The sequence below is a fragment of the Aulostomus chinensis genome, chromosome 17 (assembly GCF_037954235.1).
Source record: "Aulostomus chinensis isolate RoL2024-O1b breed Wild chromosome 17, RoL_Achi_v1.0, whole genome shotgun sequence".
NCBI classification, from domain to species: Eukaryota; Metazoa; Chordata; class Actinopteri; order Syngnathiformes; family Aulostomidae; genus Aulostomus; species Aulostomus chinensis.
The window spans coordinates 18,625,332-18,647,354 of record NC_141336.1 but is presented as its reverse complement, the minus strand read 5'-3'; the positions used below and the strand labels follow the sequence as shown (position 1 = coordinate 18,647,354).

Below are 22,023 nucleotides of genomic sequence, written 5' to 3'. Positions count from 1 at the left end.
AGTTAAAGATAGTAGGGAATTCCTCCTCTAGTAATCCCCGGTGAGCTCCTCGTGATCATAATCCCATGTGAATCTCCAGTTAATTAAACAGAATCTCCACTACAAATGAACCACGTTTCACCAAACACAGAGGTCATCTGATAAGAAGGCAAAAGAGATGCTGATTCAGTCTCTTTTTCCACACCTTTTTTGCCTCATTTCTATGACCATCGCTCATGACAGTGTTTTAGATGCAGGAGTACTTGGCCCATCTCACCCCCAGTATGGAGACCAATGATCAGAGGCTGATGATGGGTGACATGCATGGAAAAGTCAAGGAGAACAAGCCGCACTTTTTCGCAGATCAGACAAATGGAAAGAACCAACACGTACAGCAAACGAGCCTACTCTAATTAGGAACCACGTGTAATGGTTTATTAGACCCAAAATATACAACATATGAGACAGTATCCCCCAATCAGATGGCATGGACACTAATAACACTGCAAAAAAGGGCACAGACCCCCACCAAGCTAACAGGTCATCAGACCCTGATCACTTTACAAATCAATACCAAAATCTAATCGGTTTTCCTAATTGGCTTTCTTCATGCTACCGAACACCTTCCATCCACACCTTTGAGTCAGCGATCAGACCACGTCCTCTGCAGAGATAATTAGAAATCAAAAAGGTGCTTGTGTATTATTAGAGACTGTTTTACAATGTTATAGTCTAATTATAAATTAATGCTATCCTACAGTTAGACGCTATTCTATCCTTGCCACCAAATTATAATGTAATTAGACACCACATTTAAGGCGACGATCACGATACTGTAATTAGATGAAAGCGGCTACTGAAATGAGATTTATGCAGTCGCTGTTCTATCAGGCTTCACGTAGAAATCAACCTGTGTCCAGTTGTTTACTCTGCTGTACTCATGACTGATCAGATATTAAATCGTTTCTCATGAATTCAATAAAATGATGGTTTGATTTCCATCCTACAAATCAAAACAGGATTGCTCTTCATGCTATTAATACATATTTTTCAGCAGAAAGGCGTGATAAGGTGATTTTCTGCTGGATTGGTAACAGTATGCTGTATCAGGGAGCCATATGGGGGTGTAAAGTATATGGAAGAACCAAAGTCTTCCTTCCTTTTTATGATGGATTGTCCAGTTAGTCAGTCAAAACAAAAAAATACTTTTCATGTTTTGATTAACTATTGATCATACTAGAATCTCATTCTCCATCTATGTCATAAAGGCCACACAGCACTTCCAGCGGACAGCGGCACGCCCCTCTCCCCCTGTGGGATACTGATGTCACACAATTCATCTTCTCCTATTGAGAGGCAATGAGGGAATGGATTCACCTACAAGGGTCCCCGGATGGCCTCGCCGCCCACTTGTCCCCTCAGCCGTGTCCCAGGGGAGGTTTCAATTAAACAGCCCAAATATTTGGCACGTTTTAATCCCCTTTACTACCTTGTTTATCTTTGCACCCACACCTCCGCAGCCTAGACGGTGCACGCGTGAATAAAACCATCTCAGTGTTCACTTTGTGTGCTTCTCTTCTATATGGAGATTAGAGGTGCAGTGTGCATGGGATTAGTCTTCCTGAGCCTATTTAGAGGCCAGAGAGTCGTACCAGATTCTGTTTTGACACCGCTGGTTGGATATGACTGCTTAGCATAAAGCTGCAGACGAGTGAAACAGACTTTATTTCAACTTTGACTGGATTGGAGTAAAACATCAGGTGCAAATCTATATCGATATTTGAATGTCAAAATAACTGAATAGAGTTACGAGTAGCTACTTTTTCGAGGAGAAGTGCTGTCAGGGAGCTACATAATTGAGCTTGCATGGAATGAAACTATTTATTCCGGTGCATGAATGTTAGTGAACTGGAGGGGGGATTGAGCTCCACGTGGGTTGCTTCAGATCTCTGAGCAATTTAATATTCATATTGGTGTATTTCAGAGAGAAAAAAAAACGACATGACCTTTAACAGTCAATTGAAAAGGTATGTCCTAATTAAAACATCTTCCAAGCTTGGTGCTGGACGTGTGTATCATAAAAATGGACTTCTTTTTGGTTTTCCAGTGTGTGGGCTTGCTCCGCATAACTGGTCAGAGACCGTCTTTGGTCAGTAATTTGCTGAGAAACAGCTTGTTAATGGTCAATTGATTAGAGCTTAATTGGAGTATTGATTTGATGTGGATGTAAAAAAAAATTTTAGATCTTGTCTCCTGGAATAGCTGGCGTGTTTGTGCGGGTCACGTGTTAAATGTACATCATTAGTGTTCTTCGTTCGGCTCTTTCCTCAATTGCCAAGCGAAGCATGTGGAGATTAGAGGAAAATTATCCTGAAAGATCTTCTTTAGTCATTTAGTTCCATAACTATCAAGAGCACTTTGTGAGTGCACCAACTCTTGAGTGCAAACTCTCATTAATAAAAGAGGCTCCGACTCTGTTCTGTGCATTTCAGAGAAGTTGAAGTATCTTTGGAAGCATGAAGGTGTTTCTGTCCCAGTCCAATCAGAGAATCTTTGGTGCATTCCTGCAGAGATCAATACTTAATGTATCTGTTCTGTTCATTTGCACTTTCCAAGTCACAGTCTAATGCACTCTTCATTAATGAGAGCGACCTGGCTCACTGCATTAGGAGACAGCCAGTTCATTCCGATCACACACACACCACTATTTGACCACTTCAATAATATGCTGTCGATATCCTTTCATTCCTGGGGATATAAGCTGTATGATAATATATTTCAGTATGTAGTCATTTCATCTGTTTAATTCCTGTCTTTGGGTCTATATCTGAATGTACTGCACGTCTGTGTCAGGTGGAGAACCCTCCAAAGACAATAAACACGTCTGGGTAAAGGATGAGAGGGCTCAGGGGCCAGAGAGTTTCATCACTCATCAGATACTGTTAAGGAAATTTAGGAGCTTAATTTTGTCGTTCCAGGCGGATGACACAGCCCGCGATTCAACATTGTTATAGCAGAGACTGATGTCTCCTCAATAACTGATGAGCAGTTGGGCAGCAATTCCTCAAGGGAGAGGGATGGTCCCCGCTGCAGATGGTAGTGATGTCACGCTGGGGGTTGATCACACTCCTTTACCCTGCTTTTGCTATCAAGGTGTATAAGTGCTACAAATGGGTTAATCAATCAATGGGAAATACATTCACAACAGTTTGGAGCATGAAGGATTTCAATCGCGATATACTGAGCTACAGCTGCCTCCAGGTAGTTTGATATGATGAATTTATATTTCAAATAGAGCCGACTGATATGTTGGCAGATATCAGGCTATCACGGGCCTGTCACAGATGTATCACATCAGCCTTTGTTTTCCAATAAGCGCTCACTTTTGTCACAACACTTCAACATGTAGAAAGCAGCATTCGGTGTACTGTAGTGTGTCCAGCAGAGAGCTCTCTGGCGCCTCTGTCTTGGTTATTTTACCATTACATTTTTGCCTTTATTTAAATGGTCATGTACCACAATGTTGAATAATATTTAATAAAGTAAGTTATTTGTTGGCAAATTAGCAGTGTACCTTTACACAGTCATCAGTACAAGATTGGTGCGCAATGAACATAGAAAGGATCACTACTGGTTTACGTAGCGGTAATCTGTGATTTTTTTTTTTTTTCCCCCTGCTCTGAAATCACCATCTGTGTCAGGCTCAAAAGTCCATCCATCCATTTTTTTTACCACTTATCCTCGGTCACAGGGGGCTGAAGCCTATCCCAGCAGCCTTCGGGTGAGAAGCAGGGTTCACGTTGGACGGGTCATCATCCAGTCCGTCGCAGGGAGATTTAGAGTATCCAACTAGCCCGGTCTTTGGACTGTGGAAGGAAGCTGGAGTACCCGGAGAGAACCCACGCAGGCACGGGGAGAACATGGAGACTCACAGAAAGATCCTGTGCCCGAGCCAGGGATCAAACTCTGAAGTTTCTTACTGTGAGGCGACAGAGCTAACCACTGCACCACCGTGCCAGCAGCTCAAAAGTCCTATTCTCCTCACATGAAACATCATTTTAAATTCAGTCAGACCATTTTACCAGCAGCAAAAGCAATTTTAGGTGAAAGACGCTTATTATTGGTGATATTTTAGAGCCAATTATTTGTGAGTTTGGTTATTTTTAGCAACCAGTTTGATTAAGAAATCAATTTAAAAAATCGAAAATTTGTACATGAACTGGTAAGATTTGTTTGAGCTTTTATCAGTGAGAGTAGAAAGCACTTGGAGCCCATGTGACTCTGCCAGCACGACTTAAAACCCCACAAAACATAAGTAAATGAAGTGATATGTAAAACGGATCTGCCTCAAAATGTGACTGGTTCCCTCTTTCACCCTTCTACCAAAAAAAGTCCACCTCAAAGTTATTTCATACTACTGATAACTGACAAACTCCACTTAGAAGTTCACTAACCATCTCCACAGTGGAAGTCATGTTTTCATTGAAGCTGCGTGGCCTTAGAAGTCGTCCCTGTGTGATACAGTCAACCGTGATTTTACGGAGGCTGAAACACGATCCAACTGGACAATGTGACTTGAGTTTGCAGCTGAAAGGATAAAAGACCTGCTGTACAAATCCATTTAGACATCGCCCAGGGCTTAAGATGTGAACGTAGCTGATCCCGCTATTGCTGTTCTACTTGTACCTGGATCTCCATTTTAATGGGCTAATTACGGGGCAGCTGGCTCGGTGGCGCATGCCCGCCTCAGTCAGCGGTCTGGTTCTGAATGTTGTGCAGCCTCTGCCAGTAGACTGGAGACAGCTGGCTATGTGGAGCTTTCCAGAGATGTTGCAGGAATCCTTTGCTAATCCGTTTCTCCCCTGCTGGGAGTCTGTTGTTGGAGAGGCATCACACAGAACATATGACACTGCTGATAAGAGCGACTCCAGAAGATTTCAGGAGAATTAAAAAAAGGATCTCTCGCTGTTATTAACAAACTGTTATCACTCTTCATATGAGACTCGTTCGACAATCATTTTTGCGAGGCTAAATACTTTTGACAGTCAAAAGGGTTTTCTTATGAACAAGTGCTGCATGCCATAAAGTGGAAATGATTGACAGGGCGAGGATTTAATAATTTATTCTCCTCATTCCAGTCTGGATGAAGAAGAGTGTGCGATTCAGAGGTGTGAATGGTGTCAGATCTGTGGTTCGTAGAAAGAAAAAGCTTTCAGCGTGATTTGCTGTGGACGGAGCAGAGAAATACTCGACCTCCTCATGTACATCGCATAGGAAGCGGAAAGCTTGTATTCAAAGTCATCTTGGATAAAAATCACCTGCCAGATGATTTAATATAATATATACTACTACTGCTTGGTACTCAAGTGAAGTCTGGGCTCTGTTTAACATATAAAGAAACTACCCATCTGTGACTTTAGGGGCTTCGATTTAAACGTATTACAGTAGATGTGAGCTCAGTGAACAGTTGGTTCTAATTGTGATGCAGGTTAGATAAGCATCTTGGAAAAGAGCCAGTCGTTTGAATTATGAGCATTCGGATTACATTCCCACTGATGCAACTTTTTCTATTTTGTACAAGCGCTCTCCTGCCCTGCCTACGGAGCCACACATGTACAGTATAGAGGCCTCTCAAAGCACAAAGTGGGCGGTAGAATTTTCACCTGGTGAATTACAGCATTAATCTTTCTGGAAAAAGAAGAATGAGAGCCATCAAAATTGAGCAATGACTTTAATTCACTGTGAATAGGATACTTTTGATTTTTTCCCAATAATGACAAGAATGCTATGACTTGTATTCTGAAATTCCAGAGGGATAAAGGAAGTCGCTCACTCTATAACTCACCAGTTACGTGATAAACGTGGTTAAGAAAGCGATATTCACAAATGGAGTGCATAAATGTCTTCATGCATTAATTTCAAATTTATAGGCAAAGATGAATTAAAATGAATTTGAATACGTATCTGTAGTTTTTAATGTCTCCCCTGTGCTTGAAAAAGGCCTTCCCTTCCTTGTGTATCTCGTAGTGAGTGATACCTACATATCAGGAGAATAAAAATGGCGTGTGTATTCAGAAGGGGGCTCGGCAGAGTTCTGATTGATTTGGCTGTAACGGTGACAACAGGCCTCCCTTGTGTTTCACTCCGCATAATTCTTTGATTAATGCCATGCATCCCAAAATTGCTCCGCTGGCAACACAAAAATCGAATTAAATCACCTGGATACAATCTATAACTGATTGGAAGTGTCAAAAAAGAGGAGCTGTGTCATTAATAACTGGTGGGATTTCTCAAAAATGTGGATTAAGTGGTTTATTTTTTATATTGTGTTTATTTGCCACATAATGCATTTCATCACGCTGCGGGTGGAATCAGGGTGTCACGTGTGACAAATCGCTGTCGAATATCATCTTTCTGCCTTCAGTCCTTATTTCACCCTGACAGGTCGTCGTGTCGCCACAGCTCCCTGAAGGCCACGCAAATTCAGATGTATGTATCGTTGTGTTACAAAATCAGAAGCCACAGATCACTAAAGCATTAAATGAAAGCACTGTACTGTTGTATCCACGTCACAGCGTATGACTTTGTTTCAAATCAATACTGTAAATTATTGAAGGCATGGGATGGGGATATGCCAAATGATATTCATTGAAGGGAATGATGTTCCTCTGGGCGCCCCATGTTCTTTCACTCCACCTCTTTTGGTGAGCTATTGTAGGTAGGAAATTCCGAGTTTGTCTGATAGTGTTTTCAATGAATAACAATTACAGACTTTAATGATTCCCCTCACGTCCGAGTGCATCGCTTTGGTGATTGATCTTCTTAAATCTGTCCATTTCCACTTCTTCTTATCATTCGCTGACGATGTTCTGAAACACCTAGTACATAAGGAGCCCATGGCTTTTCTTATATTTTCATTTTTCTGAAAAAAAGGATTCTCAATATCATAGCTGTGAATGAGGGAGGGGTTGAAAGGAGATACCCGCTAGGATCACATCAAAGTAACATCATCAGCCTGCTGAACATAAATCCAAGAGGCAGTAGCGCAGAAAAAAGGCTCAAATAAAATAAATGTTCCCTTTACTTCAGTGTAGCGCTGACATGTGAGCTCGTCAGCATAAAACCACCTGCAGATATTATTTTATATGTTCTTTTTAATGCTGTAATGGTGATGTTCTTTTGTTTTAGATTGTCTTTTCTTTTCTATGTATCATTTTTTTTCCCCAAATTGCATGGCGATAATGTTTTTAATCTTGATTTTATACAATATGCATGCAACTCAATGTACTCCCCAGCAGTGCTTTCCGGTGGATGTGAATGATGCAGTGCACGCCATGCACTGTACGAGGAGGTTCTACTAGAAAAAAAAATGCTGGAGCCAAAAACAAAAGGCTCTCTTGACAGCAAAAGTAAAGCAGTGGCTGATGGTGATCACAATTAAATTATCTGTGTAGCTCCGTTAGCAGACAAGCTAACCAGAAGTAGCCAGTTTGGCCGGTACAAATATCTCCGTGCGCTATCCTGCCACCAATCGCTGCCGTTGCCAATCCCTCCCTTGCTTTGTGTTTCTGCCAGAAATACACCGATATCCAGAATCAAAATAGCACTCTGACTTCTGTTTCACTGGAACTTTAGCATGTTAAACCTCATGTGATCCCACACACCAGTTTTGCCTGTTAAAATCATATGACGTTCATATTTCACCATTTAAAATTCAGCACATAAGAGCTGATGGACGTTGTCCTTGTCATGAGTCTCTCATCTTAAATGGTAGTTATCCTATTTGGAAGCAGATCCCTTCATATTATATGAATAAGGGGCCCATAATGACCAACCATGCATGTTTAATATTTAATGCATAGCCATCAGCTGTAGTCATCAGTGGCTTGTGTTACTGCCGTGACGGCAACAGTAACCCTGAGTTTAACCCCTCCTCCCCGTCCTGCAATGAAATGATGCCCTTAATCTGGCACCACAGTGCGTTGAGCAAATGCAAATTCAGTGCCGAGTGTGCAAATGTGGAGTCATTAGCAGCCATCACGTCAGAGGGAGTGCGCCTCACCTTCCTCTGAGCAGGCTGAAGTTTGATGAGTATCCCTCAAGCTCTGCTGACCCACAAAAATATTCAAGACAAACAAGCGCAACACATTCTGGACTGTCAAGGTTTAGGAGTTTCTGACACGTGAGGCACACTGATGTGTGACAGCCATTATTATTTGAGTTGTCACTATTACACACGTAAGTGAGCAGATGATGCCGTATGAGTGGTAGTAGTTTCCTGATGAAGCCATCAATATCTGCATCCTTGGCCCCATTCAGTCTGTCACACCCCACTAGAGTGTGTGTGTGTGTGTGTGTGTGTGTGTGTGTGTGTGTGGTGAGGAGAAAGTTGATGAATAAATCAACATATCTTTGAACTTTTTTTTGTCAGAATTTGGAGTGTGTTAAAAACTCCATGTCTCTTTGTGCTGCATCTCCTCTTTATCGGAACATCGTCGTGAGTCACACTGACGCCACCGAGAGACCGGTGACCCGTTTATCATTGTTCTCAAGACTCCCGAGCGATGTTACGGCTCAAATCATGTGCACTGCAACACATATACAATGCAATCTCCCTGTGGCATCATCCTGTCTTCTAGATTTTTTTTTTGTCAGACAATAAAAAGAAAATATACCTCAATCATATGGTGGAGCTAAAATGTATATAAGCAACTATAAGAAACGCAGAGTGCAGCAGTCTTAAGCGATTATCCTCTTCATTTTAATGTCGTTGTCATTGTAGCTGAAATTCCATTCTGTAATCTGTTTCCTGCTGTGAGCTTGGCCACAAGAGGCCTTTGCCACTATACATGCTATTTGTTTTCAAGTGTTCTCAAGTTTTTCGCTCATGCTTCTGCCGTATGCCTTTTTTCCTCTCTTTGTCCACTTACATGTGCAGAAGGAGATAATTTCTTGGTGTTTCTTTCCTCCCATCCAGTGTAAATCCTGGCTGACAGTTTAATGACCCCGAAGACACGAGGGTATAGAGGCTATATAGAGACAGCCCTCATATACCCAGCTGACCAGCAGATGAGCACTGGAAAAGAATGTAAGACATTTGTGAGGTTTGTCGCTCTGTTTCTAATGGAGCCGGAGTTCAATCCAGGACACGGAGAAAAAAGCAGGGCAGTAAATATCCCTGGTCCTCCAGAACGTGCCTCCCTGTTACATCCTGCTAAATGTCACCGTCAACTGCAGAAAGGTGAAGAAAGAGGTTACAATTTGCTCAACATCAATTGTGGTTGCATGCAGCCATGAACCATCCATGAGTAACCCAGAAATGCTAACGTGAATCTACAGAAGCATGTAACCGTTTAAAGATTCTCTTTTTAGCCCAGCATATGCATCTCATCTCGGTCTCATGCTGCGTGTGCATATCACTTACAAGTAGTGCACACGCCACGAAACCATGTGGTTCAATGGTGCCAGTCACATAAGTTGACATCATGTGTTTGTCCACCAGCACCTGTCAATCATACGTCATTCATTGTGTGTGTGTGCGTGTGTGTGATCAGGTTCGTGTTGGCGTTAGCTTGGAACACTTTTAGAATTGATAGTTCACCCAAAAGGAAAGTTCAGTCATTATGTACTCACGCTCATGCCGATAGAAGGTTGGAGCAACAGTAAGAGTTGAAGTTAATGGTGTCATGGTGTCAATGGCGACAAAGAAGAAAAAAATCTCCTGCAGCCTGGATATGCCAAGTTGTTTTGAATAATATCACTGACGCCATGTTTGCTGCAGGCTGCAGTTTTCTTGTGAAACTCCAGCAGCTTGTTGCGGACTGAAAAACTTCACCTGACCCTCCGTTGGCATCAGTAGATAATGACTGAATTTGCCCGTTTTATTGAACTAACCCTTTAAACAAAACATTTCACTGTGCACCATGTGGCTTTTTGCCTTTGAGGAAATCGATCCACAGCAAATCTGTAACCAATTTAAGGGGCCGTCCTCTCCGTTGAGCACCACTGGAGGGAGGGAGGTCCACACAGTTTACATAAATAATTCCTTTTGAAGTTTATTGCTCTTTTTATAAGCTTTATTTCTTTGATCCCTCATGGGAGAGTGCACTTTTATTGTGAGGGAAAACTACCGTCACCACTCTTTCTACTGCTATTTTTTCCCCCTAAGCTGCCTTGATGAAGAGGACTTTTCTTCCTGTAGTTTTGAAGTTGCATCTCCGCATAGAATGTGTAGATTTTTTTTTTAATTTTAAGCATTTGTTTCTGAATATTTATCACTCGACAGCCGCGCAATGAAAGGCTACAGTTAACCCATCAAAATATGTCTGACTTGTGAAGAACCGTGCATTGTGGGTATTATGTGATGTGCATACCTAAAAGTATATCTCTAAAGAGTTGGGATGCTACAGTGTTAGCCTCACTGTTACGACTCGTGTTTCCATCAGTGCATTTTGAAGTGTGATATTGGGAAAGTTCGATGGAAAAGGCCCAATTTGAACAAAATTTCCTCAGTTTAAAAAAAATGTTTTTACACATGGTTTCTTCTAGAAAGAGTGGATGCGTAAAATGGATGATGGAAATCCCATTTTAGAGTAAACTCAGATGTAACAAACCTTGAACTCGTGAGTGATCCGCTTTTTCCTCCTGCTGGATATTCTCTAACTTTGTTTGCGAAACTCATACAAACGATTACAATGTACCTAAATAAAGCTCCAGTATAGTTCATGCAGGACACAGAAACTGACAGCCTGCCAATAGCATCATAGATACCGATCAGTCAGGCGGACCATTTAAATATGTCGCCCTCACACACATCTCTGCTCAAGCAGCATGCATCACTGCTGGCAGAGAAGCCAGCCACTGCTTCCCAGGCCCCCACCCATTTCACTGCGTCAGGACTTGTATTGGACTGCTCATGTCTTTCCCAGCCACCCAGGGAGTTTTTCCAGCATCATGCTCCCTATTTCATGTTAGCATGCTGCATAGGCATTGTGGGGAGTGGCTCAGAGCGGAGTCGCCAGCGCCAAGTACAACTGCATACCATTTGTTGCAGTAAATGCTTCAAACTATGAGGAGAGCGATCCTGACTGCGCAGAGAGTAAAAGACCTCTCGTTATCTTTATTGGTAGATGCACAACATTGCTCATACTGCCACCTTCTGACAAAAGAATGCGGTGCGTAGCCTATTTTAAGCGCTCCAAACCGGTTGATAAAATGCACCTCATTTATTTGTCCTTTTTTTTTTTACTTTTCCAAATTTCCCTTAAAATTGGACAATATTAAAAGGCAACACATCACCAGATCTAATCACAGGAGAACATAAGCATCATGATTATTGAGGAACATGTGAATCATAATGGAAAGGTACTTTTTGTAAATTTGTACATAGGTACGAGCTGAACTGACAAGCGTGCGCGTGTGTCTTAAGATAAATTACTCTGCTAGTCAGTGGATATTTTAAGAACTGCTGTGGACAAGAGTCTAGGAAATTATCTTCATATTGCGGATTGTATCTTTTATTGTTTGAGTTAGTCTAGCGAGTTGTGCTCTTCGGTTAGAATGTCAGACAGCCCGTTCTTGGTCTTGTCTCAGACCTCCTGTTGATTTCACACAGTAAACCTATTAATTCAATTTGGTTTTGTAAATGATGTTCTGGTACCGTGGCACCCATTCAAGGCAGGCTGGGTTTTAATTACCGTTAATTCCAATTTGCATAAAGCTTTTTAGCAAATGGCTCCTGAAGCGCCTGTAATAATTAGACACCTAAATGAATCATAAGATGATAAAGGCTCATGAGTGTGTGGGTCTGCTTTAAAAAAACAAAACAACAACAACAAAAATCTGATGAGTGAAAGTCAAACAGTATAAATGTGCCATGGTTGAGGAAAGTGTCACAATAATAAAACGTCTGTTTGCTCCGATGTAGTTTGCATGAGTTATAGCAGAGAGAAGAGAAGGGTTTGTGTGGATCACATCTCATGAATCCCAATGCACTTATCTTTCAAATGAAGGGTGACGGGGAAGTGGTGGGAGGGGAGCGCGCTCGCCAAATAATAGCAGACAAGGAAAACATAGTGTTGAGAATTTTTGTCACATTTTTTTTTCTTTCCATCTGTAGAATTCTCATGACAGTCTGTGTTATACAGAAAAAATCTGTGACTTCGTACAAGCACATCTTATTCTCCTTTTTGACAGCTGAAGTAACCTGATTCAGTGTGAATATGCTTAAAAAGATGGCACGAACATCCATAATTAAGACACCTCATAATTCTCCACTTAGGGCCATCTGAAGTTGATATTACAGAGCTCTTCCATCACATCTGAACTCTTCGTCATTACGTCTAAACCCCGCCACCTCCTCGATTCATCACCTCCTCCCATGGCATGCTACGCTTCATTTTGTGAATTGAAAATAAACCTGTGATGTCTCCATCATGGGCCAATCAGCACCACTAATAGGAGCTAGCCTTCACTCATGTTTGCCTTGGTCATGTGTCTTTGCCAAATGCTGTAGTTAAAAGGTGACACTAAATAAATTGGGCTTCACTGAGATAACTGCGGCCGAAAACTGAAAATCACATTTGATGGCGGTCATTAGCTTGGTTCTTCAGCCAAATACATCATGCTGTCACAATTCTGGCTGATAGAACCTATTAAATGCCATTAGCGAGGAGCATTTGAAGGCAGCAAATTACCCGTGCAGCACAGGTTTCTGCATTTGCTTTGACATAGACTGTGAGCATGGATTCTTTAGCTGTTAGCATGCTCACACTCAAGATGTGACAGTGCAGGGTGTGTACACTGAGAATACAACCAAGTATTCCAACTCTCCCACTTAGGAAGTTAAATCACAGGGGACTTTTTTTTTTCTTCTTATTTTGCAACAGGAGAAGGCACCACTGCTCGGCTGAATACAGCGCTAACAGGTGACGATCAGTGCATGACAATGAAGTGACATTTCAGTGCGTCTAAATTTCTGAATCTTAAAACAACTGTGTGTGACATTCACGGCACCCTCGGGGGGTCTCCCCGGAGGTCATGGGCTTATCTTGACCCAGTAGCTACATGCTTGAGACCACATATCTGACATGGCTGATAAACAAGACGGCTCTAACAGAGGAACTTCCCTGGAGCTGGTGTCAGCCCTTTGACCCTCTTTGGTTTCCCTCCTGTCCCATGTCACTATCTGTGATGCCATGGTGACAGCCACTGTCAGGGGAGGAGCATCCGACCTTTGCTTAACTAATGGATCCTTCATCATTCTCAGTGCCACCAGCATGAGCCCTGTGTTTATTGCTCTTTATTTTAAATTAAATCCACAGCAGCACCCATCCATCATGGTCGCCCATGACCTTTACTGGAGGTGATGACTTGGCCCTGGAGAAGACAGTTTGCGGGTTTGAAGCAGCCGACCAGAGGGGAGAGTTTCTTTAACCAGTGATGGCTGTCACACATATCTGCAAAACAAATGTTTAGTTACCTTTCAAACAATTGTGGACATAAGCAACAATTGCAACATGGTGCAGCAGCAGTAAAGTTATAGTCAAATAACAACCATTGTCATGTGGGCAGTTAATCTCATGAGTGTATCTTAATTCATTCAAATCAGTTTTCAAGGTCTGTCATGTTTTATTAACTGGCCACTCTATGAATAAAAAGAAAAACCCAGAACTTTAATGTTATGCAAATGCTCTTAAAACGGCCCTCTTCAACATGCAGGTCACCATGGCTCCTGACCTCTTTCCATAGAAGACAGCAATGACTTCCAAAACTTTTTACATGATTTTCCACATAGTGTTTTTGTCAATCAAAGCCATAATTTCCTCAGCGTGTGCTACATATATAGTAGCGTGGAGGGTCACTACAGTGAGAACAGTAGGTCAAGTTAAAAGGTCGCTCCACTTTGAGGCAACCTTGGCAAACCCCATTTAAGTTACTCAGCAGGCAGTCAGCAAAACACATCACCTTGGCCCTGGACTGGAAGATTAGCACCGTTTTTTTTTTTTTATACCCCAAAAAAATGACCTACATTACACGTGTGTCTGTGTATGATGGTGGTGTTTTTGATTGATCCTCGAACAGTAAATTTCAGACCGCAGCAGAAAGGAATGCTGCACTTTAGCTTCAGAAAAGTATCTTGAGCGGATGCGACCATACTTGCTCAGAGAACTGTGTTTTTACTAGCATGCTAATGAGAAACGTGCTGCACAATGCTGTAAACACACTTTATTGCAACATTCACAGCTATCATGACACTAACTTCGCACATGTTCTCATTCAAACGAACACTTCCATATGTGCTTAAGAGATTGTGCCATTTTAGCTTTAAAATTTAAGTTCATTAGTTTATAAATTCAATGAGCACCAGCACCCTAGCTCCATGTGTTTGATTGTTAGCTGGATGTTTCAAAAATATATGCAGATATTTGTGTTGAATTTGGTTGAAACAAAGTTAATATTACAAGGAACAACTGATTATGTTTTTGAGGCTATCTGGGTGAAATTGTAGATCCTGAAGACTGCTTTAGGCCATTGTTGGCTAAGGTCTGACTATTGGCTGTATATTTCTGCACATGTCATGGACAAATTTCCATGAGTCCTTTTGAAATGAATGAACCACATTCCAGATCTGTAATCCAGATGCCATTTTATACACCTGTGTTCTGTAAATTTTGTTGAAATTTACTGAAGGGATGTATTTTAATTGGGTAACTCAGCTCCTTGCGGTGGTTATGGCTCATGTTCTGGACTACTAATGTTTTTATCCTCCAGCTGTGAAGCATTGCTTTCTAACAACCAATGCAATCACCTACCTCCTCCATCAACACTGATTAGACAGACTTTTTTTGGGGGGAACCTAGTTTTTACTGTTCCAGCAGGAAGCCAAAGTGGATGTGATGGAATCGCAGCACGATTAGTTGGCTGTATATTTTGGGCTTTTCAGTGGCGTTGTAAATGGATGGGAGTGCAGGTCACTGCTCTTCCCCTGCTGAATAAGAGTGCGCCATAGTTTTCAGATTGCTCTCCACAATTCCCCCAGCTTAGCTGTGATAAACCAGCATTGGCTATGAGGGGAGAGTTCCACAGTGGCTGATAGAATCTGCCCTCCAGGCTTCCTCAGTAGCACTGAGAGGCTAGAGGAGAGTGCTTCCTAGGCCCCCTGCTGTACTTTTCCTCACTAAGAGCCTGGTAATTTCTGCTATTCATCAGAACCACTAATAATTTGTCATGTTCTATGTATCAGAAGATCAGCTCAGTGTAATGTGTTTCCTTGAATCAAAGAGAGAGTGATGTAATTGCCTGAAATAGTGAACAGTGTATTTTAAGAGTGAACATCGAAGGGGCACGGGATGATGCTTTTGACTTTGTTTCATCTTTTTTTTTTTTTTTTTAAATCACATTTTCATTTTACATCATCATTTCTCCCTCCAAATATGGTTCAATTTTTTTTTCCTCCACTGCACAGATTTTTATTTATTTTATGGTGCGGAATGAAGAAGTGCAGCATCCTCTAAAATTACGAAGCAGAGTGGATCTAAAATGGGAGGAACCACATTATGTGTTTGGAGTGGTTTAATGCAATTATACCTGTCTGCTGCAGAGATTTCCTCCACAAAGCCCACTTTACAGTACTTTTGGGGGGTTGTGAATGTCGTTATCTCTGTAAATGGAATATGTACAATGGGAAGCAAGATAATGATCAGATTTTTCTGTTATCAGCTTGGTTGCGGTGAATTCTGTGTTTTTAATAAAATCCCCTCAAGCTCTACAGAACGCTGCCCATGTTCTTGACCAATTTATTTGAAAAGGCGATGTAACAGAAATGGGAACTGCCTGCTTTACCTTTTTAAGAGTTGGCAGCATGCAGATAAAAAGAGACAATTCTGTTCAATCTAAAAGCAACAGGAGGGAGGTGAATTTAATGTCATTCAAAATGTGGAACCGCGCTGTGTGTGTGTGTGTGTGTGTGTGTGTGTGTGTGTGTGTGTGTGTGTGTGTGTGTGTGTGTGTGTGTGTGTGTGTGTGTGTGTGTAAAGGGAGGCAGTTGTGTATAGGTGTGTTGTGATGTATTATCATTAGTGCAAAATGTTCTAAGGAAGGAGCTGCCAGGCTGTCTTCAAGGTTTAGGAGCTTCTTATTGAGTCACGAAAACGATAAAACAAATCGACTTTGAAACAAAAAGAAACAGACCAATGCATCAGGAGCTGATGAATGAAGGCCAAAATGGTTCTGAACAGTTCGGATTTGATAGATTCCCCATTTATGCATGTATGCATTTAGTTTAAAAAAAATTGTGTATTTATCTAAATCGCTCTCTCTCCATCTCTCTCTCTCTCTCTCTCTCTCTCTCTCTATATATATATATAAATACATATACATACATATATATACATATACATATATATGTATATGTACATATTCATTATATATATGTATATGTACATATACATTATATATATAAGATTTCAGCAACATCAGACACATACCAATATATTTGACCTATATCTGTAGATACTGACGACATGCAGACATTATCATGCATAGCTCATTTCAAACTGTACAAATACAGAATGTTAACACGGGTGTGAAATTGGATAATCTGAATGTACTCAAGTTCAGCTAATATTTGTTATGATTGTTGGTGTAATTGGTGTTTCAGTACACTGTGGGATGTAATTGTCATATTATTCAGTTTTCAAATCTTTCTATTTGTAACGCAGCACACCACAAAATGTAGCCCTCCTTGTTCAAGTACGTTGAAATAGCGCTGCCACATGCTAAATATTTAATGGATATTTTTTTATGACCATATGTGCCTTTTACTACTAATTTGCTATTCATTTTAATAGCATCTTCGAAACTGCTTTATGTTTACAAGCTCACAGGTCAGTGGCTCCAAGGTCAGATTTATTGTTAAAAAGTCAAGCTAATGAATATGCAAACAAGAATGAAAAAGCATCTGTATTATATGCTCCTTTTATGTGTTCCATGCTACCCCACAGCTAATGAAGATGAGTGCAAAGCTTTTAATGAATCAAATGCTCAGGTATCGCCTTTATTGTAGAACTTGACGGAAACCGGAAACCATAGACAAAATGAGAAAAAAAATATAAAACCAGGATTAGCCTCTACTGTAGTATCTCATTTGTTAGTTATTTAATGGGGTTTCATGATTTAGAAAAGGAAAATGATATCTCAATTTTTTTTATTTATTTTTTTGCTCTTGTGATAATATTTGCATTATCGGTGGGAATGTTTGATTTTTCTTTTTACATTCCTGTTTTCTTTGGAAAAGTAGCTTTTTGTGGAATTCTGCAATGAAAAAAGACGTTTTTGTAAGCGTGTAGAATACGACGAGTAGGCAGGACTACGTTTAATTCAACATACTGTGATTTTGAATACATCTTGATCAATTGTGTAGCCAGACTCTTAGTTATTTTTTTTATAATTTGTTAGCAATTTCTTGATTTCAAATTTGGATTCAGGCTGCACGGTGGTGCAGTGGTCAGCACTGTCACCTCACAGCAAGAAGGTTCTGGGTTCGAGCCCCGGCTGGAGCGCAGGATCTTTCTGTGTGGAGTCTCCATGTTCTCCCTGTTCCTGTGTGGGTTCTCTCCAGGTACTCAGGCTTCCTCCCACAATCCAAAGCCATGCAATTGGAGTCTAGGCTGATTGATACTCTAAATTGACTGTAGGTGTGACTGTGAGTGTGAATGGTTGTCTGTCTATACGTGTTGGCCTTGCGTTGGACTGGTGACCCGTCCAGGGTGAACCCCGCCTCTCACCCGAAGGCTGCTGGGATAGGCTCCAGCCCCCACGACCCTTAACAGGATAGCTGGTAGAAGATGGATGGATGGATAGATGGACAGACATTTTGATTCCCATTTGCTGTTGTGATTTGCATGACCACATGAAGTGCATTTGGATGATGCATGTTTCTTGATTTTGAGAGCTTTTTTGCTACCAACTTTCAACTCTATATTAATGCTAGAAATTCAATTTACTGAATAGAAGTCTGGAATAATGAAAGACAGAGCCACACAAATGATACGATAAAGAGAATATGAATGTCTAAGTAATGGTTTCAGGAAGTATAAGATCAAATTTGCTGTTTTATTTTAAGCTTGAGTGCTGCAACATCTGTATCTGTAACAATGCCAGAACCTCAAATACACTGTGTATGATTCTCCCGTCCATCACTGTTGCCATTGTTAATGCATAGGTAAAGAGACATCAGAGAAGGTCTGATAAGCCACTGTCTCAAAGATCCCCAAAGCTGAGAGATAGGCCTGTCAGACGCTCCTTTGGCGTAATCTCCGCCACTGTGGAGCTGCGATGTCTGCCGGGATGAAATGGAGCGATAGCTGTCGGCTCTTATCTGACAGCATTTGCTCCACTGGGAGAGATTCGGCTGCGTTGGGAAATGGAAGCAGTCCAGTGGAGCTGCCCATAACTCTCTGCAGGGTATTTTCTAGTGACCTGATGATTCAGAGAGCATAGCACTATCCCAGGAACACACACACACACACAGACACATATACACAAATTGTATAGCTGTTGGGAGCGTAAAGCCAGATGACCATGTCTGCTCTTTGTCCCTTGAGCTGTATCTCCTCCTCTATCACCGCTTTGACCTGTCTTACTATAATGGACTCGCCTGGGATTTAAACGTCAGGTCAACACCCTGTTCCCAGACTCATCACCATTCAGGATATTGAAACAGATAAATGAAATGGAGCTGAAGGATAGAAAGATATGTAGGCTGCAGATTGTCCAAACATACAAACACAATATTCCAGTAGGACACAGAGATATATTGTCTTTTGACAGATCGTGCTTTGAGTTGCAGAATGGCCAGTGTTATCAGGTATATTGGTTCTGCTGCATTGAGGTCTTGTCAGAATCTGAAAGAAGGATTTCAAAGTTGGTAATTTGGAAAGCGATGTACTATAATAAAAGGGGACATAGCAGATAATGTGTCAAGCTTTTTAATTTCATATACTTCCAAGTGTGTTTGAAGCTTTAATGCATCGTGTTTTCATATCAGTGAACGTTCCTTGCATTCAAGCTCTTACCAAAAGGGATCAGCTGGCCATTTTGCGTTAGCACTCTGCTAACTGAAATATTCATAAATAAATGACTCAAGCAGCTCTCTTAGACTGCCCAAATGGATCAAATTCTGATATTGAAATGAATCATCAAAATAACTTACCCACATTTTTCAGCTGCAACAGCAGTGACACCGATTTCAGGAAAAGACACTGTTGTAACAACTGTAAGAATATTTGGTTTTTATGAAATAATGTGTTATCGATGCATCTTCATCCTTTCACTTTGTGTCTCAGTAAATGAATCCTAAAAATAAATGGTGTTGGTGCACCAACACCACGCAACGGTGCTGCAATACTGAATCACGTTGTGTTTTATCACATTTCAGTTGGCTGTATGAACCCGCACTCTAAATTGTATTTTCTCTCTCGAGTATAATTAGTGTTCCTTTTTTTTAGTCGCATCATCATTATTATTATCAAGATGTAACAACAATACTGTGCTCTGTGCCACTGTCGCACAGAGGAGGAACTTCATGAAGCTGCTGTTTACATGACAGCAGTCATAAAGACAAGCCTGTCCCATTGTTCTTGGCCTGTGTTGGTTCCCAAGAATGTGCTTGTACTCAGCTTAGTTTATCATTATTACCCATGCCCTGCAGCTCACTGATCTCTCTGACAAAGGACTTGGCTTGGTGGTGGGGGTGCTGAATAATTTGTACGTTGAGCATGTCTTGAGGAGAAACATGAGCAATGCTCGCACATATCTGATCTGGCTCGGAGCCCGAACCTTAAACTGCCTTCGGAGGGAGACACTGAGATAGTAGGAAAAACAAAGAGACTAAAAAGTCTAAGTGTTTTCTCCCTGGATTGCCTTTTCCAGTTATTACGACAATAGTCTCTGCTAGTGCTTATATTCCTCTCTTTCTCTCTTATTTTGTGGATGACTAAGGACAGATGTTCCTGCTCAGGTCAGATAACCACATAATAACACATTTTTTAGCATGTCAGTGTAGTCTTGTGACATTGAAGACCTACTGGGATTTCTGAATGCCCTTTTTACATTTTCTCATCTTACCAGAAATCATGCTCAACCCCAAATTTCCTCTGTAGTGAAGCAAGCCAGAGACAAAAATCCATTATTACCCATTCATTCTGTTAAGGGTCGAGCCTTTCCCAGCTGACATTGGGTGAGAAGGGGGGTTCAACCTGGACGGGTTGCCAGTCCATCGCAGGGCCATCAGGAGCAATTAGGGGCTCAGTATCTTGCTCAAGGATACTTGGACAGGGTCACCGGGGGAAGTGAGGATCAAACCAGCGACCCTTTGGTTGCTAGACGACAATGCTGGAGACAAAAATCACATAATTTCAGAAATTAAGGATTACAGCAACAGTTTGTTTTTAACTGATGAACTGCTTTTGCAATAGCTTGTTCTACAGTGTCTTCATCTCGGATGTCGTAGTGCCCATGTTGCCAGTAGAACAGTGTTTACCAGTACACAAATCCTGCACGTCACCAAAGTACTTATTTATTTATTTTGCTCAATTCGTTTCCACCCGTCTTCCAGCAACAAAACCTGGGAGATATTCCTCCATCTGTACGAGTGAAACATGTTCCACGAGTCTACCTTTGATTTAACCTTGCTGCTACTGACTGTAATGTTTCATCTCGGAGCACCACCTCCCTCCGACCTGTCTGCTCTCTGTCTATGCAGCTGAATGAACCAGTGGACTCTCAGCAGAAGTGAATAAAGTGTTTATTCTATGGACCGCGGCTCTGAAATATCTTCCCCTGCTGAGTCTTTAAATCCAGAATAACATTCTGTTGCTGCAGGCTTTTGCACTTAGGTGTAGTGTGACTGCAAATAAATGCGTGATTTACACTGGTAAAGGACTTCAGTGTCAATAAAAATTGTGTACTTCACCAAAGCAGACGCCTATTACCTTAAATGTTTTGTGTGTGTGTGTTGTATAGCAAAAACCTGGGAAATATCAGTTTATACACTCTAAGAAATGCATTGTGTGTACAAAAGTAACCTTATACACTTATTCAGAAGTAGTCACAAAAAAACATGAAAAGCCCTGAGGTGAAGCTGGTTAAAATGTAATAATTCCACACGGGCTGTTATTGTAAATTCAGCAGTGAAACTAATGATCTGCAAACAGCTGTCATAGTGTTACAGCAAATTAACATAAATGATAGAAATTTGAATTATACAAGTGAGAGAAGAAAGAAATATCTGAAATAATAACTGTCTGCCAGGCTTTAATGGGGCTGGTGGGATGACTGATAAAATTATAATGTGCGTTATTACTTTGCATTTTTCTGCGGATTGTATTTATATAAGGGACCCTGGTGTGTCATCAATGTGCAGGTAGACTTCAGTGACTGACAGCTCCTCACGCGCTCATTAGCGTCACCTGGTGGAACAGGACGGATTCCTCCTTAACCATTTTTACATTGACGTATCTGAAATGATCCATGTTCATTTTATAGTAGCAGAACATATTGTTGGTTATTTTATCTGAGTGCATGAGTCACACAAATCCCTGTAAAACTGCAGGCAAAAGGCAGTTGTCATGGTTGTGCACTGCTCTCTGTGCTAGCAGACATATCGGAGGCATTTCACAATGCAACGGTTTGCTTGAATATTTTGTCCTATTCTGTATGTTATGCAAATCATTAATTACATTATCATATGATGGAAAAAAATCAGTCAGAGCTTATCAAGAAGGTTCAATTATACAGTAAAGGATGAGACAACGCTGTGAAGTATTTTAGACAAGGTCATGTAATCGTGGTGGAAACAATACCATAATATTAAGGCATTGCTACTTTTGTTTTTTATTTTATTTTTTATTAAAGCAAGATCACTGTACCTTAAGTGATTTAACTGATCAGGCCTGATCCTGGGTCAGCAACTCAACGATGCTAACTATTCAACAGTGCTATACAACATGTTGCGGACACGAAAATGACTGACTCTGCTGCCGT

General features: G+C 41.1%; 1 protein-coding gene across 4 annotated transcripts in view; it reads left to right on the top strand.

Moving 5' to 3' along the window:
• c17h14orf180 (chromosome 17 C14orf180 homolog) overlaps positions 1-22,023 on the top strand; it is a 152,247-nt gene that overhangs the window by 45,410 nt on the left and 84,814 nt on the right. The gene's annotated exons all lie outside the window — the stretch shown is intronic.